Here is a 7,980-nt window from a genome sequence, read left to right on the forward strand (position 1 = left end):
CATGAGTGTGATGGCTTCCTGCTAGTCTCCAATGATCCCATTTTACAGCTGGTGGTAGAAAGGGTACGAGGCTTTCCCAAGGCCACCAAGGGAGTGAAGGTCAGTGACATGATTCCCTTGCTCTTCTCCCACTTACACCAGTTTTACACTGGAGTAGCTCCCAACTAACTGGTGCAAAGGCTATAGCTAAACACCTCACGATCCCATGCGAGCGCTTTGCTTAAGGCACTCCAGTAAAATGGCTCTCACCATTCTTACAGCAGATTTTTTTTTCTTTGCATGAAAAACCAAGTTATATGTGGATGTGACTTTGTTTGTTTCTTTCCTCTTGTTTGGCTGTCACCAAAGTAGTTAATATTTTTTCTGATTTTTTTTTAATACTTTTCAACTGAAATCATATTTTCTCTAAAGCATTTGTAGCAAATTCATTTTCAATTCAGTTTTCACCTGAGCCACTGGACTGTTTTATAACGTGCACTTGTTTAATAAACCATACAAGAACAATGTTCTGCACGTTAATGTTTCTTCTCGCATGTTGCTTCCTATTGATTGTGTTGTGGACTAATAATAAAATGGTTACTATGATTTTTCCAATACTTACCCTTTCCAGTAGTATGAACATGCATGCCCATATAACATTCTTCCTCATTCCAGATTATGCAACAAAGTGTCACGCCTGATTTGCATAGCAGCTCACAGTCTTCTAGAATGATGTAGGGAATGGCTCATTAAGGGTAGCCACCAGTCAATTAGCTGTAGCATGCCTAGAGAGTTACACACTACCATACTTTTTCCTGAGATTAGCCATGTGCTAGTTAAGCTTTATCACATGCATCCCATGAAGGGTGCCAATTTGACAAACCTGCAGGCTGAAGTTCACTTTGCTCCAGGGATTACAACACTTTGGGAAGCAGGTGGCCTTGCTTTGAGTCCCAGCTCTGTCTGGGACTTGCTAGGTGCCCTTAGGAAAGTCACCTAACCTCCGTGCGCACAGTTTATCCAGCTCTAACAACACTAATTGCAAGTCCTAGTCTACAGTGGTATTGCGAGCCTTCATTAATGTTGGAAGGTGCTTTGAGATTCTGAGGTGATAGGCTCTAGCCAAGTCGTCAGAGCCCCAGAATACAGTAGGCATGGCACAGATAAATGCATGTGCAAGCTTCCCCACAGGAACCACTTACAGGCATGGGAGGCTAGTTCAAGCCTCATGCCCATTTATTTAGTTGCTGAGCCTGCCAACAGAGGTCCCAGCTGTCGTAATGGGTCTGTCAGGTGGAAACTGAAGTAAGATTTGCCCCGGTGCCTTAGATATGAATGGCTGTATTTTCCACTACTACTTCCCTGACCAGGAAGGTCTCGCTAAGGAAATAGCTAATTACAGTATTATTATCCAGGCTTCACTCGTCAATGTTGCATGCTTTGTTTCATACCCAGCCCTCTGCTGCTACCCTAATGAATCCCTGGTCCTGTCCTTATTCCTTCCTTCCTACTCCCTTTACTACACTTGCTGAATCCACAGGGCTCCCTCTCCACTGTCTCCTCTCCAGTTGTAGGTTGAGCAGGGGCATGGAGGGAAGAGGCTGTGCTACCATAAGACTGGAACCCTGATGATGTAACAGCTGGATTAATATGCACAGCTGGTGATCAGGCAGCTAGAGTGGTTACAAAATCGTAAAAGTGCCATGAAGAACAAGCACATCATGCTACTAACTGATGGCGCTGACTCTTGCAGACATTTTGCTGACCCACAGGCTGATGAGATAATGAAGACTGATTAAGGGGTGGCAAGGTCCTTCCTGAGTACTTAGGAAGTCCAGGCAGTGATAACAATGGCGGTACAGATAGTGGAATGGGAGAAGGCCATTAAAGAAAACAACTGTGTTTGTTGTCATGCTTCGCATATAAACTCTATCCCACCATGCTTGCCAGTTAAAAATGTCAAGACTGTAAATAGTCTGCAGATAAATGATAGAAAAGAGTTGGCTATAAGAATGAAAGCACTCACTTATAGAGAGGCAGCATGGTCTAATGGATAGAACCCTGTACTGAGAGTCAGGATCTATGGTTTCCATTTGCAGTTCTTCTACCAACCTCCTGCTCTGGCAAGTCACTTCACCTCTCTGTGCCTCAGTTTTTCCTCCCATTCTGTATCTGCCTGTGTACTTAGATTGTAGCTTGTCAGGACAATGATCACCGCTAGTTGTACAGTGCTAGCACAATAGGATCCTGAGCTCAGAGGAAGCATCTAGGTGCTGCAATAATATAAATACTTTTAAGCCCAACTGAACTTGAGATATTCAGTCTAGCGCTGTCAAGCGATTAAAAAAATTAATCACAATTAATTGCATGATTAAAAAATTAATTGCACTATTGAACAATAATAGAATATCATTTATTTAAATATTGTTGCAGCTGGCATCACAAGATATTTATGTGCCAGATGCTCTAAAGATTTATTTGTCCCTTCATGCTTCAACCACCATTCCAGAGGCCATGCGTCCATGCTGATGATGGGTTCTCCTCAATAAAGATCCAAAGCAGTGTGGACTGACGTATGTTCATTTTCATCATCTGAGTCAGATGCTACCAGCAGAAGGTTGATTTTCTTTTTCAGTAGTTCAGGTTCTGTAATTTCTGCATTTTAAGACTTCTGAAAGCATGCTCCACACCTCATCCCTCTCAGATTTTGGAAGGCACTTCTGATTCTTAAACCTTGGGTGGAGTGCTGTAGCTATCTTTAGAAATTTCACATTCTTCTTTATGTTTTGTCAAATCTGCTGTGAAAGTGTTCTTAAAACTAACAACATGTTCCGAGACTGCTATAACATGAAATATATGGCAGACTGCTGTTAAAACAGACCAGGAGACATACAATTCTCCCCCAAGGAGTTCAGTCACAAATGTAATTAATGCATTATTTTTTAACGAGCTTCATCAGCATGGAAGCATGTCCTCTGGAACGATGGCCGAACCATGAAGAAGCATATGAATCTTTCGCGCATCTGGCACATAAATAGCTTGCAACCCCAGCTACAACAGTGCTATGCAAATGCCTGTTCTCACTTTCAGGTGACACTTTAAATAAAAAGTGGGCAGCAACTGGCTGAACAGGAAGTAGGACTGAGTGGACTTGTAGGCTATAAAGTTTTACACTCTTTTGTTTTTGAGTGCAATTATGTAAAAAAACCCCTACATTTGTAAGTTGCACTTTCATGATAAAGAGATTGCACTAGAGTACTTGTATGAGGTGAATTGAAAAATACTGTTTCTTTTGCTTATCATTTTTACAGTGCGAATATTTGTAATAAAAATAATATAAAGTGAGCACTGTACACTTTCTATTCTGTGTTGTAATTGAAATCAATATATTTGAAAATTTAGAAAAACATTCAATAAATTTCAATTGGTATTCTATTTTTTAACAATACAATTAAAACTGAGATTAATTGCAATTAATTTTTTTAATTGAGATTAATTTTTTGAGTTAATCGCGTGAGTTAACTGCAATTAATCGACAGCCCTAATTCAGTCATATCTTAATAGCAAGATATTACCTGAGGCCCCTTTGGGCTGCTTTATACCACCCCTGGCCCCCACTCAGGGGTAGTATCAGGGTAGGGAATGGTGTGGAAGATAAGCATGGAGCTATAGTGGACAGCATTCCAGCTGACCCTTGGCTGGTGAAGTGGCCTTTAGGGAACTGCTCCAGCTTGCATAATTTAGAGCAGCTCAGCAGTGGGAGACATTTTGATTTCTGGAGACCACAGGATCAGAGGATGAGTCACCTTTCCCCAAGCTAGCCCTAAGAGTTAAAAGCAAGGGAGAAAAGACTGTCGGGGGGGAGTTAGATGTGATTTGAAAAGAGAGAGCTGATGAAGCAGAGCAATAGGGGAAGCTATTCCAGACTGCAAGAGTTTCAGAGAAGAAGGCTATTGCACCATCAATGTGAGATTGCATGGAGGAACAGAGATAAGGCCTGTGCTAATCAACTGGAGACCGCTACAGAAAGTAACAGACTGAGCAAGCAAGAGAAGGCCTATGAGCCAAGCTGGAGCAAGCCTATGGCAGGCAATTTTTCTCAGTGACATTAAATTAACGAGATGCCAGTGGACAGAGGTGCAGTGGTACAGCTTTAACGTAGGCACAGATGAAGAAGTAGGAGCAACACTTCGCACATTCAGGAAGCTGGGAGTAAGAGAGGCAGGGATCAGCAGTTGCCAAAGCCAGAGGAGCTGAGTGCATGGATAAGGGTTTTAACAGAAGTTTGGGGGAGGGTCCAAGGCCTTAGTGTACATGAGAAATGTTGTAGAAGCAGCCATAGGCAGATTTACAGATGTGGGAGGGGAAGGAGAGTTCATGGTCAAGGATGACCACAGGTTCATGGTAACAGGAGGCAGCTGGAAAGTCAGAGATGAGCAAGGAGATGGAATTAGAGCAGCTAGGACAATAAAGAACTTTGAAATGTTCTGTCAACCTCTAGTGACTAACTGGTACTATAGTAACAGTGTAACATAGTGCTCTTGTTTCCAGAAAGAAGGGGAGGGAGGAAACGAGAAACTAAACAGCCATGTATGGTCACATATAATTATATTAGTTAGAGCTCATTCGGGGATGCCTGTTTAATAACACATACACAATTGTTTATGCACAGTGTGATTGGTTGTTACCCTCATGGGCACCAAATGACAGAGACGAAAAGCTACCTCCTGTAGTGTGTGTTGAAATGCTTTGTTTTAACAGTCAGAAAAATGGGGCGTCATTGTTTGTATGCCATTTAAGCAAGCTGGTTAATGGTTAACCTGCAAAGAGCTTTCCAAGCCGTTTAAGCCTTAAAGCAGATGGGAAAGTAGTAGTCTGAGATGCTGGGGGTACAGAAGAGGCTGACACTGTGTGCTCAGGGCTCAGTCTGTATTAGCCTGGCTTGGCTGGCACAAGAAATGTCAGGTGTATATATAGATGGATACCAGACATGCAGTAACTGTCAAAACAACAGATCATGCAGGCAACAGCTGATTTCAAGATACTGACCGCCCTATAATAGGTTCAGCCATAAATAACATCCCTTACGGGACTGTAGTATTCTATGAGAATTGTGCAAAACACTCTAGTCAGCACCAAAATCAATGCACAGTTTTCCTAAGCAAAGTAAGTCTCAGAAGTATTCAGAGTAGCAGCTGTGTTAGTCTGTATTTGCAAAAAGAAAAGGAGTACTTGTGGCACCTTAGAGACTAACAAATTTATTTGAGCATGAAAGCTTATGCTCAAATAAATTTGTTAGTCTCTAAGGTGCCACAAGTACTCCTTTTCTTTTCTCAGAAGTATTGGCTCTAGTATGAAAGGTATCTTAGCTGACTTACTAGTTTAGGTAACCATCTTTCACCACTCTCTTCTGTGCCTGGTGCGGTCGTGGAGTGTCCAGTTTATAACAACTAAATTGATTGAGAAATGTGATTGTATTTATAGAAACTATAGAGCCAAGAGGTGCCCAGCGATAAGTGTTAGAGATTTCAACCACTGTCTCTGGGAGACTCAGGAGGTCTTGGATTCCCCAGCTGTCCAGTGAGGAAATAGTCTTGAAAGGTTGATTAAAATACAAATCAAAAAATTTCCACAAGATCAGTAAATAGCTAGATGCCTTTAATTAGAGCCAACTAAAATAATTCTGCTTTTAGCCTCAGTAAGTTAAAGAAATTGATATTCACTTTGTAATGGCTAAGATTTATGCAAATGACACACTGGTGAGCCCACACTCCTGTAAAAACAATTGCAGTTTCACAGAACATCTTAGTTTGTTCTGAGCTGCTCACAAATTTATCCAAACATAAGGTCATGCACTCGTGCACACCCATGTTCTAAAGTCTCCTCTGAGACATGCCCATTAAAATGAGTAGGGGTGCACTGGTGTGACCACGAGGAGAATATGGCTCAGTGATAATAGTTTGACCTGGTGCCGGCTGCAGAAAATACATTCTACTACAGAGTAGTGGCTGACTCTAAATCTGATAAGGGTTTGCTATAGTCATTTCATTAGAGTCGCTTGTCTCAATCTGTTTAGCTGGAAGTACTAGGTTTAATCAGGTTAGGCAAGCCCATTACTCCAGTATGTAACCTTTGGACTTTGGCTCGAGGCTCCTACTTTCCCTTCTGGGAAGAGCACATTCTTCTTCCTTGTATTACAGCTTTGTTAAGCCCCAGAAAGTGATTGTATCTTCTTGTTTGTGCTTCAGCAGAAATCAATATGGAGAAATTTTTAAAGGGAACCATTTTAAATAGTGTTTAAATAGGAATCAAGACATATAAGAAGTGCAAATGAATCATGGACAGTACATTTTCTATACTGTGTATTTGTATGCCTAGAGTCAACAAGTCTGAAATTCTCAAGAATGCAACCGGTTTCCACCTCTTTTATCTTTCTGGGCCCACTCTTGATCCCACTGAGTCAATGGGAGTTTTGCCAGGATCTCAAATGAGAGAAGAACTGAGCTATCTTTAGCCTATCACCCCATGGTCTTATGCACATACATATGAGTTTAAGTGAGTCGAAGTTGATGGAAAAGGTGCATATATTGCTAACCGCTAGAAGTTAAAGCAAAAGAAAAGGACTAGTGAGTTACAAAAGTTGCTGGTAACTGATCTGTCCTGTATAAATGAGAACAGTTTCTTACCTTTCATGTTATTCTTCTGTTTTCCGGGTGGCCAGTGAATCCTCTTTGCTACCCTATCATTTCTTGAAGGCTTGCGCCCTTCTGCTCTCTGGGTACCCATCCAGAAAGGAAGGCTGTAGATTCCTTTACAAACAGTCACAAGGAAAGCAGCCCCCTTCTGATTCCCCTCTAGCATTGGGCCAAAGCCCTCCCGCCTTACTTACCCAAGTATTCAATAGGACAGTTGGCATAAGGCAAGCAGGATTTGGCCTGGAACCTTTTGACTTTTCTTCTCAGTCCCCAGTAGCTACAAAGTTTGAGTGAGCTCATATTGAAGAACCTGTCTCTCGACAGAGGTCCATTTGTTTAGACACCCACATTTGAAAGATTTGGCTCACCCGTTGTTCAGCTACGAAAGAAATCCCCAGTCTTCCTCCTCACATGCTCTTCCCCTTCCTTGCTATGGTCTGTTTAGATCAAAGGTTCTCAAACTGCTGTTTGGCTAATGTATCAGTTAATATTAGCCTTCTTAACCTGTCGGTCTTTTTTATGGGACCTAGTGTACTGGTGAACATAATACATCATCTTTACCATGGTTTTCAGAGCATACCCTGATACATGCAGAAAGCTGGCTCCTCCTCCTTATTGCCAGCTGCTTAATGCCCTTAAACATCAGCTAAAATACATGAACTACTACTTCTCAACTTCAAGTAACTACCGTACCAATATGCATGCTATGTTCATGTTTGGCTTTATTGCCTTTCACAGAGCGAGCAGAATTAATGGTGCACCATGTTTTTTAAAACCATAATTGCTCACACCATTTTTACTTGGATGATTGCGCCTCTTTATGATAGCTGCCAGTCCAGCAAAGCTTATATTCAGTGGTTTATTGGCTAGAGGTCACAGAGCCTAATTTCTTCCTAAGCAGTTACCAGGCCAGGTGACATCCTGTGTCATCTAGAACAGCACCTAGAATAATGGATCCCCAATCCCTAACTGAGGCCTCTAGGTACTCCTATTTTAGTACAAAAATATTAATAATTTTAAAGTACAATTTGTTTTCTGGGCTTAACACTATTACAGTGGGCAAGCTGAATGCACCCCAGCCTCTGGAAATGATGTCTGGGCCATAGTATTGCATCTTTGGGATGAAAGATTTAGGATTTTGAGCAGCACAGGTGGCTTTTCGTTGCAACAGGCTTGAGAAAATGGACATTGTGGTCAGCCACAAAAGAGATTCAACAGAAAAGAAGGAGTAGCGTATCCCTGACATGCAATAGCATAGGCGCCAACTCCACGGGTGCTCCGGAGCTGGAGCATCCGTGGGGAAAAA

General features: G+C 41.9%; 1 long non-coding RNA gene across 2 annotated transcripts in view; it reads right to left on the reverse strand.

Annotated features, from left to right (window-relative positions):
- The window catches only part of LOC141988935 (uncharacterized), a 30,156-nt gene extending 23,048 nt beyond the window's left edge, over positions 1-7,108 (reverse strand). Inside the window, exon 1 of one of the 2 annotated variants that reach the window (XR_012639870.1) lies at positions 7,043-7,108. This is a non-coding gene — a long non-coding RNA (uncharacterized LOC141988935). Of the gene's footprint in view, positions 1-6,868; positions 6,980-7,042 lie in introns of those variants that run through there. The other variant, XR_012639869.1, reaches the window with a different exon arrangement.
- Between the last annotated feature and the right edge of the window lie 872 nt (positions 7,109-7,980).

This window comes from Natator depressus, chromosome 6 (genome assembly GCF_965152275.1).
Source record: "Natator depressus isolate rNatDep1 chromosome 6, rNatDep2.hap1, whole genome shotgun sequence".
Taxonomy (NCBI): Eukaryota; Metazoa; Chordata; order Testudines; family Cheloniidae; genus Natator; species Natator depressus.